The sequence below is a fragment of the Ambystoma mexicanum genome, chromosome 10, assembly GCF_040938575.1.
Source record: "Ambystoma mexicanum isolate Mex_15411 chromosome 10, UKY_AmexF1_1, whole genome shotgun sequence".
Lineage (NCBI taxonomy): Eukaryota > Metazoa > Chordata > Amphibia > Caudata > Ambystomatidae > Ambystoma > Ambystoma mexicanum.
The window spans coordinates 767,636,957-767,651,364 of NC_090932.1; the positions used below are offsets into that span (position 1 = coordinate 767,636,957).

The 14,408-nt window shown below is 43.3% G+C and overlaps 1 protein-coding gene across 4 annotated transcripts in view; it reads right to left on the bottom strand.

Annotated features, from left to right (window-relative positions):
• The window catches only part of MME (membrane metalloendopeptidase), a 589,667-nt gene that overhangs the window by 168,129 nt on the left and 407,130 nt on the right, over window positions 1-14,408 (bottom strand). The gene's annotated exons all lie outside the window — the stretch shown is intronic.

Sequence of the window (14,408 nt, forward strand, 5' to 3'; positions counted from 1 at the left end):
GGGTAGTAACATGTGGTACCAGCACATGAAAAAGGTAGGAGAAAGAACATCTAAGAAGAGTTTCTATGTCTGCGCTCTACATAAAGCCCTGTCCACCTTAGGGTGTATCCAGTCCATCACTGAGCCTACCCACACTAAAGGCCGGACGCTTGACTGGGTAGCGCATCATAACTGTCCCATCCTTATCCCCGAGATCTCCCCCATCCCCTGGTCAGATCACTTCTGCATCAAACTCAACATTGCCACCACCACAGGTCCCACTAGACCCAACCCAACATTGCCAGCAGCTTTCTCTAGAAGCTTGCGCAAACTCACTACTGAAAACCTCATTCCTCACCTCCTAGTTCCTGCCCTCCAGCCTCCCTTCCCGAATGATCCTAACCTCCTCGCTAACACCTATAAGCAAGTTATCACTTGCGCTGTGGACACCATAGCACCGCTCACACTTAAGAAAGCGAAGAAATCAAAGCACTCCAATGCCTGGTTTACCCAAGAACTTTTAGAATTACGGTCCTCTAAAAGATGCCTGCTTGCGACCTGTAGGAAAACCCTAACGAAACAACCAAATTAGCTTTCAAAAACTGTTCTAAGCAGTACAAAACAGCCATCACTCAGGCTAAAGCTGCATCCTTCAACACTAGGATCGACAATGCTAAATCTGGGACCAAAGAGATCTTTGCAATCTTCAGGAAACTTGAGACTCCTACCACCCCTCCTTCAACCATCATCAAGGATGAGTCTTGGTGCAACACTATTCAAACCACCATGCTAGACAAGCTTGACACGCTGCACGCTAAAATTATAGCGCACCAAAAACCTTTAATATCTATCTTAGAAACACAGCCCCCTCCCCCTCCACCCGCCACAGCCGAGAAGCTACCCACTTTTGACTTCTCTGACCTGACTGAAGCAGAAGTTATAAACCTTATCAAATCCATTAAGCCTTCCAACTGCAAAGGGGATGCTTGCCCGGCACACATCATTAAAGAATGCGCCCACTCCTTGGCTCCCTTCATTACCGCCTTCATTAACTCATCCTTCCGCTCAGCTCAGGTAACGTCCTCCCTGAAGGAGTCCTGGGTCCGCCCACTCCTAAAGAAAGCATCCCTTGATCCAATGGTTCCAGGGAACTACAGACCGATCACCACTGTCCCATTCTTGCTAAAGATTCTTGATAAAGCAGCCTACCTGCAATTTCAAAAAATCTTGGAAGAAAACCAATTCCTAGGGCTGCGCCAATCTGGCTTCAGGCCACGGCACGGCACAGAAACCACCCTACTGGATCTCAAAAATCAAAATGATGACCTAAGAGATGCCGGTAGGCCTGCTCTCCTCCTCTTGCTAGACCTGTCTGCCGCTTTCGATTTGGTAGATCACAAGGCCCTATGTCATCACCTGTCCTCCACTGCCAACTTCTCCCCGAAAGCCTGCGAATGGATATCATCCTTCCTCAAAGAGAGAGTGATGAAGGTGTTCTCCGATGACTCTAATGCTGACCCCAGCCCTATCAAATGCGGTGTCCCTCAAGGGTCCTGCATATCTCCAGCTCTCTACAACCTCTTCACTAGGCCACTGTTTCAACTTCTTGACGCCATGGGCATCGCATATACCAACTATGCTGATGACACACAGGTGCTCATCCCTCTGAGTGGTGATTACCATACAGACACGATTACTCTCAACCGCATCTATGCCACAATCCAGGCCTGGATGGCTGAAAACTGGCTATGCCTAAATAGCGAGAAAACAGAACTCTTGCTAATTGGATCCACAGCCACACTCAGTAAACTCGGTGCGCAGAGACAGCGCATTTACAATAGACAAAATCCCCATTAACGTGTCCCAAGCCATCAAGACTCTAGGAGTATACCTGGAACCTAGCATGACCATGGACAGACAGGTTAATGCCATCACTTCCTCAGCTGCCTACCATTCCAAACTAATCAATGCAGTGCGGCCATTCTTGTCACAAGACAACTGCATCACCATTGCAAGGGCCATTATAGGATCTAGGCTAGACTACTGTAATGTACTCTATGCCGGCACCTCCCAAAAGAACCTGTCAAAACGTCAAGTTGCTCAGAACAATGCCTTGAGGGCCGCAACTGGTACAGATCGCAGGGAGCACATCTCTGGGGTGAGAAGGCAGGTCCACTGGCCGCCCGCCAAAGAAAGGATCCTCTTCAAAACACTGGCCATTGCATACAAATGCATCCATGGATTGGCACCTACCTACTTAGCTCAGAGGATCACCGAAAAAACACCCTCCAGACCGGCCAGGTCTGCGTATGCCAATCGCCTCTTGGTTCCTCATACTCAAAGAGTTAGAGCCAGTGCCTCTAGTTTCCCTACCTTGGCTGCAACTCACTGGAACACCCTCCCTGCCCAACTCAGGATGATCGAATCACACACAACCTTCCGTAAAGCCTAGAAGACTGAGCTTTTTGCCTGACTTGCCTCCCCCCATCGCCTCAGTTTATGACTGTCTCTGCTTATTGAACCCAACTTGTAACCTTCTTTAATCGATGTAACTGTTTTATTCACTGTACTGGGCCGCTATCTTGTAACCCTTAAGCAAGCCTGCATACATATTCTTCTCAGCGCCTCTATGCCCATGGGTTGAAGTGCGCTATACAAAAACTAAAATAAAATTAAAATTAAAACACCCTATGCCATGGGAACTTCCAAAATATTTATAGCTACAGATGTACCAGTGAAAAAAGCCCATTGCCTGATTCATCTTACACTTTGCCTAACAAGAGGACAGTTTCAAGGCAGAACAACATCCATAGTGTGAATGAATAAAGCGACAAATCAAAGAGAAGATAATTATGTACAAGATATGAAGGCGAGAGAGAAGCCAGGAACAAGGCCTCAAATAATAAGATATGAACAATCGGGAATGAGCGGAGCAGGAATAAGGATCAAAGAAAACACAATGTTAAATTGCCAAGCCAAAAATAAAGAAGAGATACAGATATGTTGGGAAAGAGGACAATTACAAATTAAAAAATTAAAGGAACAGTGTTGACTCACGAAGGATGGGTTGACAGATTGGTTGTGCGAAAAGCAGCAGCATTAATTGGACGGTGGGAAAACGTTGTGTTAAATGCAGAAAAGGAATGCAAGGACCAATGGCTGAAGATTGCAAAATTATTGAGATTGGTTGATGATAAAAGAGGACCATTGCACTTACTATGTCAAACGAGTGCGTCCTTATGCTTCAGAAATAACAGTGTGAGGAAAGTCGGAGAAAAATCACCAATGTGACTACATTTTTGATGTACCAGGCATGAAGTAAGGCACAGCATTCCTGATGGATCATTATTGGGCTTGTGGGTCCAGAGCCTACATAAAACTGCCCAAGGACTGGGGAGAGATATGTTCCTTAGTGCTTATCCATGTTCCAGCATTAGTAATTTCACAGAGTGACCTGAACATTAGTGAATTTCAAAAAGTGGATGCCCATTTGAGAAGGAGAAGAGCACTCAATTTTCTCAACCAAACGAAGAGGGAAAACTATTTCTCAGCTAAATCAATAGAAGCCTTTGATGCTATTCCATATGAGCACAGATTGTTCAGTCAGACTTCTTCAATCTTCACAACTATCTTTATGCCTGGCAGCCAGACGATGCCCAATGTGAAGTGATTAGAAATCACTCGCTGGGAGCTCCTGCAGACGATCAACACTACCATAAAGGGATTCAATGCTATCAGGGAGGAATTGAGGGCCATAAAACTGATGACCCTCCAGAACAGATATGTCTTTGACATGATCACAGCGATGGATGGAGGAGTTTGTGCCAAAATCGGGCAATCATCTTGCACGTTCATACTTTCTCATGATGACCAGAATGGGACCTTGACAGTGGCCATAACGTTGCTGATGAAACTGCACAATCGGATGGATGATGATACAGAAGACATTGCAGATAACAGTTGGCTCACGTCCATCTTCGTCCACGTCCAACAAAGTTGCTGCATCCGAGGAATCACAAAAAGTATGTGGGACGATTGGTCTATTGTAATCCGAATGGTCAATGCAGCTACATGACCTGTAGTGTAGATAACCATGTCAAGTCAGCAGGATCCCTCAAGAGAGTAGTGAAGATTTGGACAGCGAAGAAACACTTCTTCAAGAGGAGAAAACAACACGTGGAGGTTAATTTAATGATATGATGATATGATATCGCACTTGTAGCACGCCTATACACACGCGTTTCAAGGCGCATTTGAAGGTGTGGTTGATGAATCAACCGGAGGGGGGAGTGCAGAGGAGCAGCTGAATTCCTCTGCAAGAAGTTCTGCCCCCATCCATGCTGGAAGCCAGAAATCGGGCCATGCAGGACACCAATGAGTGTGCCTATTCCGCAGAGAGGCTTTGAGAAAAGGTATCCACTAAGAAAACCCTATCTGACGCATTCCTGTAGAGATGACAATCTCTTGGAGGAAATCCCTGAAGGAATGTGAAGATGAAAGAAAGAGAAGCTGGTGACGTCACAGTGGGTGAGTGTGATGCACTGAGAAGAGTGGCTACCGCCAAACTCGTAATGAGGCCCTATGAGTGCCAAGTTTTATTCATTTAATACAATTAAGTGCTAGAAAACGAGCCAAATTGTGGTCTCCTGTCACGTGGGCTATGGATAGAAATAGAAGGTGGGCATGCAGCTTCAGACTTGGGATAGAGTATGCTCACATTCCCTTAAATTCCCAGGAGGGAGGATACTTTGCAAGGCCAAGTTCAAAGGCAAACTCTATGGCAGAATGCATGGACGATGAGAGATGTTGGGCTGGTTGGCTGGGGAGACAGGTTCAAAGTCCACCCACTGACACCTGGGGTACCAGCTTACCTGCTGCTAGTGTGGCGAATGTTCAAGAAGGGCACAAGCGTGCCGACCAATTGTAGAAGGCTATATAATGAAGAGCCTTATAGTTTGATAGCCAATGGTGTATCGTGTGTCAAAAAATTGTTGAAGATGACTTTATTTTAGCATTTGTAGAGCGCACTACAGCCCACAGGCAATGAGGCGCTATAAGGACTTTTTAAGAAGGCTTGCTTGAGGGTTACAGTAAGCAGCCCCAAAGGTCTGTTTAAATACATTCACTTATGCACATTTACATGGTTACATATGATACATATTGATTGTTACAGTTGGTTACTAATCTTGTCTAGGTAGGGATGGGCATAAGTTGTCCATCTGACTGTAGAGACCCAACACAACCCGATTCCTTATAGAAAGTATACTTAGATGATCCCTTCAAGCCAACCACAACATCCCATAGGTATTTCTTGTTTGCCACATAGTATGACATCAGGTATGATGAGTTTTTACTATATAAATCTAATTTTGTATGCAATGCTTCGAGTGAGAATGATTATGCTGTGCGACATCCATTGATGTGTTTTAGACAATTGATATTAAAACAGTTAAAAGACTTTGCCTTCTTCCTGAGTTGTTTTATTTGGAGTAAGAGTTACTCTGCATCCCATCTACTGCACTATATGCTACCTATTTAAGCACCATAAGCCAACAGTTGCAAAAGAAAGGTAGGTTGTGAATACAAGCGGTGTTGGGTACCACTGTTCAGAACCCAATGGTTGATGGCACACAGCAGCGACAACAGAAATCTTGGGTGTCTAAGCTAAAATGGTTGGCACCCATTACCAAGCATGCAAGAAACTGCGATAACAGCAGACATTGCACATTTAAAATGGGTAACATATTGTCCATTTTCCATACCATATGTAAGCTAGGTCTCCATTGAGAAGATTGACACATAATGAGGTAAAATTGTAGACTGCATCAGTTAAACCTCAAGAGAATATTTTGTAGTGACATGTTGTATACAGCCAGGAAATCATATCAGCAGTACTGACGTCCCTACAATAGCCTGACGCTACATAGAGGTTGCAAAACACTTGTCTAGACTCTCTGGAAGAAAAATGCAATACTGATCTTGCTTCACTTCAATATGTCTTTTACAATAACATCAATAATTTTAGGAAATTACACAGGCCTACCGGAAGACTTTCTGTGCCTAACTTTGAAAAAATAGTTCATTTGACAGTTACATGTGACTGTTTTCATGCCGTTATAAATGTGTTTCCGGAATACAGGAGATTGTATTGTCTTTTAGATAATTTAATGCATTTTATTCCTTTTTTTAAATTTAAAATGCTATTTTTCCCTTCCATTTGTGAATTAACTGTCCTGTTGGTTTAGGGGGGGGGGGGTTCTTAACCAGTCATTGCACTTTAAAAGCAAATACATTGTTACATCACTGCATCATATTTTTAGTTAATCCAATAAAAGGTATCAAAAACTCCATCTTGTATGGACTATTGTGAAAGAAATCACCAAAGTAGAATCCAGAAGACAACGGCAGTGGATCATGTAATATGGTTTGCTAGGTAGGTTTCTAAGGGGCTGACTTATAATGGCCATCTTTTGCAGTGTCCTCCAAAATTCATTCTATAAAATGCAACTGGAACTCGCACGGTCAGCAACAAAATGGGCCTGTCATAGGGAACTGGGTTTAACTTTTATTGAAGATTTGTTTTCTGAAGATTCATTTCAATATTTTCTAGAGTTTGTTTCAAACATTAAATTCACCTTGGCGCAGGGCATCATTAATGACACATGGAGGCATGAGCAGACTATAATTGTTTGTTGGATTATTTACATTTCCCAGAAAGTAGCAAAAGTAGGTTCTATCTCAGGGCAGAATAATACACCTCTTATGCATTCAACCAGAAGTGGGGCGATAAGAATGATAAGATATTTTCTTTTGACCAGACGCTTAACTCACGTGAAACTATGGGAATAGATAAACCATTCAAAAGGTTTCTTGAGCTTATTAGTGGTGATTTTGATACCCACACTTATTTTAATTGGTTTATTCTACGCATGTTCTTTTAAGAATTTGAATATGTTTTAATTGCATAAAGTTCAATAGGAAAAGAAACTTTCAGGGGGCTTCTGCCCATTTTATCAAGATCACCTGCACTCTCTAGTGTCTTTTATTGCTGCTTGTTGTCATGTTAGAGGGAGAGTTTTTGTTGCCGTAAGGAAGGTATACTTTAGACAATGCAGCCCACCTATCAACTTGCTAACCGGTCTCTTAAGAAATACAACAAGGAAGCATTTACGTTGAACAAATTGGGAATTAGAATTTCTGCATAAGGTTGTTATACTATTATACTCCATTATTGTTTTACACTGATTAATGTTATCATTGCTTCTATGTACTTAGGTAGAGGAACATAAATTAAATAAGCTGCAATGAAGATTGTTATAATATTATATCCTATTGTTATTTTAGGTATTATATTGTATTTTGTATACATCTGGAGATGTTGTGTAAGCGTGTGGAAGGAGGAGATTGAAACACAGGTGTCATGGTGATTGCTATAGACTTTTATTAGTCAAGAAAATAAAGAGAAAACCTAATTTTTCTTCCCAGCAAACACTAAGGATTCGCTCAGAATGTCTGTGTAAATTATTAGTCCACCATTCTGTGTCAAAATCCCTGCTTCTGTCCTTTACACTTAAAACTAAACTAGAGATCTTCTTGGCCCAGAAGAATCACTTCCTTCGTCTGGATTGGCGTAGCTCCAGCAGGAAATGGGCGATGATGACAGAATACTTCCACTCTCACACCGCCCCTAATGGCCTCAAAATCAGGATTGAGCCACTGATTTTTTTTAAAATCAGCTCCTATTCCACAAGGACTGGAGCTTTATCGCTAATAAATGCACTCACGATTGGCTAATCCTGATTAGTAACACTGCCGAAGCAGTATCTGGGAGACTAATGCTGGGAGATCCAACAAAAAGAGGAGTCCCTTCAAAATCAGACAATCTTTGCGAATTACAAAAAAAAGGCTGGAAGACTTGGAGCTAGCTATGAAAGAATTCAGGGATTTTATATATATGTAAAAAGATTACAAAACTTAAAAAAAACATAGGGTCTCATTATGAGTTTGTCGGTCCGATAGTAATGGCGCTGGTAAGCTACCAGTGCCGTTACTACCGTACCGGAAAACTATGAGTTCTGCTCTTGGGTGCATTTTCACCCACCAGGTCTGACCTGGCGGGCGTACTGGCACCCGCGAGCAGAGCATGTCAGATGCACCAGTACCATTCACGAATGGTGCCGGTGCAACCGGCTTCCCCATTCCCATTGAGCCCTACGGGGCTCAATAGAAATGGGGAAGAATATTTTCTGGTGCCCACGAATGGGCAATTACCGGGTCCGGCAAGGCCATAATGACCCGGTAATTGCCCATTCATGGGTGGTGGGAAAAAAATGATACCGGCAGCAGCCGTGCCGGTTTTACCAGCACGTCTACCGCCAGTATCATAATGAGGCCCACAGCCTCCTTCTCTTACAAAGAAATATACCCATATAATACTGATTCTTAATATGAGGAACAATCTAACACAGGCCAGAATAACCAAGTTCCGACCAAAATCGACGTCCCTTCAGGAATCGCCCAAATGCTCAGCATCTTTCTCCAACTCCAACTGTCATTGAAATGGATACAAGAACCCCAGAGGCAAGTTAAGTGCTTGTAAATTGTTAGTAGTGGCAGTAGTAGTTATTTGTATAGCGCCTTTATCTGATTAATATTGTCTCAATGTGCTTGTGGTGGGAACTCCCTCGAGGGACAGAGAGCTCAGTACATGTAGCCCAATCTATACAGCATCTGCAACAACCATCCTGCAATTAATCAACATTATCAACAGGAGTGAAAATCAATCCATCACCAAAGATGTCATTGGAGCAATGGGTCTGACTTGCACAGCAACCTGACCGAACCAGAATGGCTGAAAAGAGTGCACTAAAACAAACGTAAACTGCTAAATATTAAATAAATAGACAACGAATGAGAAAGAATGTAGGATGCAGGTCCGCGGTGATGCAAACATATGGAAAACATATTTGGGCCTCATTACACAGTAGGCGGTAAGGGTTTACCGGTATTTTACCGGTACCGGTAAACCCTTACCGCCTTACTGCGAGGTCCCTTTGTGGGTTGGTACATTAACGCCTGCATTTAGCAGGCGTTAAAAAACGAACCCGCAAAGGGACATGGGTGCTAATTACGGTACCGCAATTTGCGGTACCATAATTAGCGCCTTCCCCATTGCCATTATGCCCTATGGGGCAAAAATGGGAATGGGGAAGGGTAATGGAGGAAGGAGGAATTACCGCCTTCCCAAACTTGGAATAGGGTGGTAATTCCCCTTTCCTCCAAGGCGGTAACAGTAAATTACCGGCATGAACCATGGCGCTAATAGCGCCATGGTTTACCGCCTACCGTGTAATGAGGCCCATTGCCTTTATGCCTTTAAAGATGTAAGGGTGAACATTGGAGTAATAAGAATGCCAATGTTTCTCAACATTTTCTATGGCTGCTCAACGAGGTTGTATTTTGTAACTAGCACTAATTATAGGAAACCAATGAAGTCTTTGGGGAAAAATGTCCTATTTAATGCACCTGTAAATCCATTAAAGTTGATTGTGTCTGTCACAGTGGCTGAAGCAGAACATTTCTTGTAAATGTAAGAGGTCCACAGGTTCCTGCATCATTCTCTGCCCCAGGAGGAAATGCACTTTGATCGCCGCCATATACATTGATATCCATTAAACAAGGATTCCCAGTGGATGCCACCTATGCTTTCTGTTGTAATAACATTGGTTTAACGCAGAGGGATTCCAGCTTCTCCTCCCCCAAAGTAAAATCTAAGACAAGGGGCCTCATTACACGTAATTAGCACCTTCCCCATTCCCATTATGCCCTATGGGGCAAAAATGGGAATGGGGAAGGGCAATGGAGGAAGGGGGAATTACCGCCCTGCCAACCTTGGAATAGGGCGGTAATTCCCCTTTCCTCCATGGCGGTACCGTTAATTTACCGGCATGAACCAAGGTGGTATTAGCACCTTGGTTTACCGGCTTCCGTGTAATGAGGCAAGGTCAGTTTCTCTGCACCGAGTGGGGAAACCTGTGGAACTGATTTCCTGGTCTGCGTTTTGTTCCACCTGGGGTAACCATTCCCCAATGTAGGTGATGCATATTGCTTCAGCCCTTATTACCTTTATAGAGCAAGCACTTGGCCAAATAGCTTCCAACGAAGATGAAGAATCTCCAGGTTTATGTTTAGTTTACAAAATGTCACTGTATTGAATGTCATTGCTCAAACATTACTTACTGTGGAAGCCTGTTAACTGAATCAGTCTTCTTCCTTCACCTGCCTAACGAATTCTAATGCAGAAAAATGGCGGCAATTTCAACAAATCCCTCAGAAAATGTACGACAATTAGAAAAATACAGCCCCCAAGTATGAACTATTTAAGAAAGGTTTCAAATAAGTAGAAATTGTAACATTGAATTAGTACTTTTCAAAAAAATTGAAAGCACCTTAGGAGCAGAGGTCTTTCTTCAAGCTCTTTTGCTGCCCATATTTCTGATGCGTTGGAATAGTAGAGATTTAGTTCCAGTGGAATTAGAAAAAACTGGCAGCAGTAAGAGGGCAGTAGGATGAATTATAACACCATCACATGAATTATAACACCATCACAAAGGCATGAAAGGTGCAGGAATGTTAGGGGTGTTTCACAAATAATGCAAACAGTACTTGCTATCTGCAAGCAGCTTTCGTTTTTCTGTGGTTTAACAATGGTTTTCGAGTTACAAAAAGGCTTTAATTTCTTGTACCCAATATTTCTTTCGTCAATCAGAAATCTCAAGCAAGATTTAACTTCAATATTCACCTAAATCAATCCCAAAGGCCCCTTCCTCCTCCTCCGATCTTCTATCATGCATTATGCATCACACAGATCGACCAATCAACAAAACACTGCAGCGAGGCTCCTTCTTGCCCTAGGCCCAAGAGAACACATCACACCCACCCTCCATGTCCCTCACTGGCTGTCCATCGGGTGACAATCCACCTTCAAGACAATGTGCATCACCCACCGACCACTCCACAACACAGGACCAAAATATCTGCAACATAAACTCACACCCTACAGGCCCACCGAAAACTGAGACTGGCAAAGCTCTCCTCCTTGCTAACCTAGTCACAAAATCGACCAGAACAGGGGGCTCTTCTTTCTCAGTCCAAGCGCCCACTATATGGAACTTATGTATCCCTTCTGCATCCCAACTGACCTAGTCCACCTTCTGGGTGAACAATCACCCCAGACAGTAAGGAGGGGGCACTTGATGAGTCACCTGATGAGACAACAAGGTGGTACCTAACATGCACAGAAAGGATTCCAGTCAGCCCTTATGATATGCTCTACAAGACCTCATCTTAACTAGATATGAGCCTTGATGCACTGGTACATCTAGCACGCCATCACAATGTAACATAGCTGTATCTCTCGTGGGACGCAGTCACCCACCTGCATACATCTGCAACAATCACTACTCGACTTCACAACACACATCACCACTTCCTATAGACTGCAGCTTAGTCTCCCACAAAAATGTTCCGTCCAGCTGTACACATAATAATTCTCCTCGGCTCTCCTACTCTCTGCATAGCTTCAGCCCTCACACACCATTCTGATTTTCATGGGCTGCTATCAGGGACCCAGCAACGCCTTACCTACCTTCCTGCTTGCTAAAAATGAACACATGCATTTAGAATCCTCCTTCACATTGCACACCTCAGACCTCGGTCCTCCAAAGAGCGTTAATCCCACAGCCCTTTGAGGCCCTACCAATAACAGTAGCTGTTAAACAAATGCCATATGACATAATATTTGAATGTTCTACCTGAAAATTGAGCATTGGATAGAACATATTTTTAAAAATGTGCGGGCCCTTTTTCAGTAATAGTATTTTGGGGATAGAAAATATGGCTAAAATACAGATTCAAATATGCAGCACCCAGGGGACTTGTACATTTTGTATTCCCTCCAGGCACCATCATAGGGCAAGAAGCACACTATACTTGATAAATCATTCTAAAACTTATTTGGTGCAGAGCCAGGTATGGTTGTAAGGCCCCAGAGCCACCTCTGTGCCAGGAATCCTCAGCTTACAGACATTGAGGTTTAACTTGTGGATCACAGTTGGGCTGGGTACAGTCAATGATTGTGGTCCATTGGGACCCGACAAAGCCCAGATGGCCTTCTGGAACACTATGAGAGATTGGGGGCACAATCACTCACTTAGGATAAACCAAGTGCTATTGGGTATTAGACATATACACACAAAGAGTGAATATGCCCCTCAAACAGTCAGCACCTTCTGTAATGAAAAAACAGAGGGCACCTAACTAAGGGATTGCTACTATTCACTGAGGCACCAGATGTGTATTGAAGGCATGTTAAAGATCCAAGAACATTCCTTTGAGTTGGTCTCATGCATTAAATTCAGACCCTTCAGCTTATAGTGATTTTGCAATCCCGCAAAATTGCTGCAAAAACGACAGTTTTGAGCAAAATGCAGTAAAAACGGCAGATTTGTGTAAAAATTGGCATTTTTGCAAAAACACATGCAAAAAACTTTTTTGTAAATGTTATATGCGCGCCCATTCAGATGGCCTTTTTCACCTCCTAGAGCATATCAGGAGGCGTTTCTGCCAATTTAAAAGAGCATCCTAAATTTCCATGCAAGATGCACTTTTAAATGTGCAGAAATTGTAAGCAAACCTACGCGCACGGGAGGTGGGGGCGCCACTGCATGACAGGGTCTTTCCTGATCCCTGTCATGCATTTTTTTAAATTTATGAACCGTTGCTGTGTCGCTCGCATTTCTGTTCCTCAAACAGGATAGAAATTCATTTTACAGTGGCTGGCCCATGAAGGGCCTGTCACTGTGAAAGGTGCTGGGAGCTTGCAGAACACTATCGGGAGAGCGCTTATATTCAAGGTACTACCCATTTTGACTGACAAAAATTCATCGAATGGTACAATTTGACCTATTTCGGCCAGTACCATTCGATCAAATTTTATAAATACTGAACATGTGGAGCGGAGGTTGGGGGGGTGTCACCTGCTCCCCATGTTCAGTATTTTTGGGCTTGGGGTTGCAGGGGTGTCCCCCACTTCCTCAAAATTGGAGATGGCGGACCAAAAAAAGAAAATCACTAAAAAGGGACCCTGTAGTGTTGGATCCGACCCATGTTAGAAGGACGGATGTGACACCGCAGGTTTGCAGGGGAAGTGGCAGCGGCCAAGCAGTTAAGTAGGGGGGAGTGGGGTGGTGGTGAAAGGTATATTTTGGGTTGTTTGGTTTAAGTGCAAATCAATTTGCAGCAAAATTGACTACGGTCAATTCCACGCAAATAATTGCACTTCAGCCAAACAACCCAAAACCCTACTCAAGGCAGTTGGTCAGTGCACAATTTGCACTACAGCTCAGCCCCGTGGAAACGCACAGGTCACCTTTGAGAATAAGATGACCTGCTCATTTACAAAAATGGGTTATCTAAAAATAGCATATCTTCAGCTCTATTTTTAAATGCCCCATTTATTGAGGATCTATGTCCAAATCTACATTTAAAAAAAAAATTAAAAATTGTCACACTATAAGAGGTAAAGGAGAGAGAGAAGGTGAGTGAATGGTGAGATGTGATGTGATAGGCAAGAAAGCAGAGGGAAAGCAGTGGGTCAGAGGAGGAAGCTGTGCACAGGAGAGCAGAGGAAGCAGTGTTGCTGTGGGCCAGAAAACTGAGAACGAGCGGAGGTACAGAAAGTAGAAGGCGCATGTGGTCAGGAGGAGCAGTGTGTCAGAAAGCAGAGGAAGTGGTTGGCCGGAAAGAGGCATAGAGCTGAAGATTGGGAAAAAGGATGAGTGAAGAGTGCAATATAATGGGAGAAATGATGAAAGATGCAGAAGCAGCACAAAAGAATGAAGGACTGTATATTGTACATGGAATTGTAGAGTGTAAAGTGTGAGTTGGAAATATGATTTAGAGTGTAGCAGGGGCTGGCGAGTGCAAATTGTGACTTGACAGTGTGTCATAGCACATAAGTATTTGAATGACAGAGTGAGAGGTTCAGGAATGCAAGTTGTGATGGGGAGTTGGTGAGACGTGTGATGTGTGTTGGTGAGAGAGGTGTGTGGGTGTTTGGGGGATTGGAGAACATAGAAGGGGAATATTTTCAGCAGTACAACTGATAGTGACCAATTTAGTTAATACTATTCAATAGGCATGAACAATAAACTAAAAATGTAGCTAAAATAAAAACTGTTTTGCCAAACCAGAGACATCTGGGACTCTTCCTATTAAATTAATACAAAAGATGCATAATAATGACACCCTGGCTCTTTTGTAGCCTTGCACTCTGCCTCTTTCATGCAATGTGGCAATCTTATGTCCTGCAAAAATGCCGCAATAAATACAGGTCTGTGCCACAATGTTTGCCATTTCATGCCGCAATA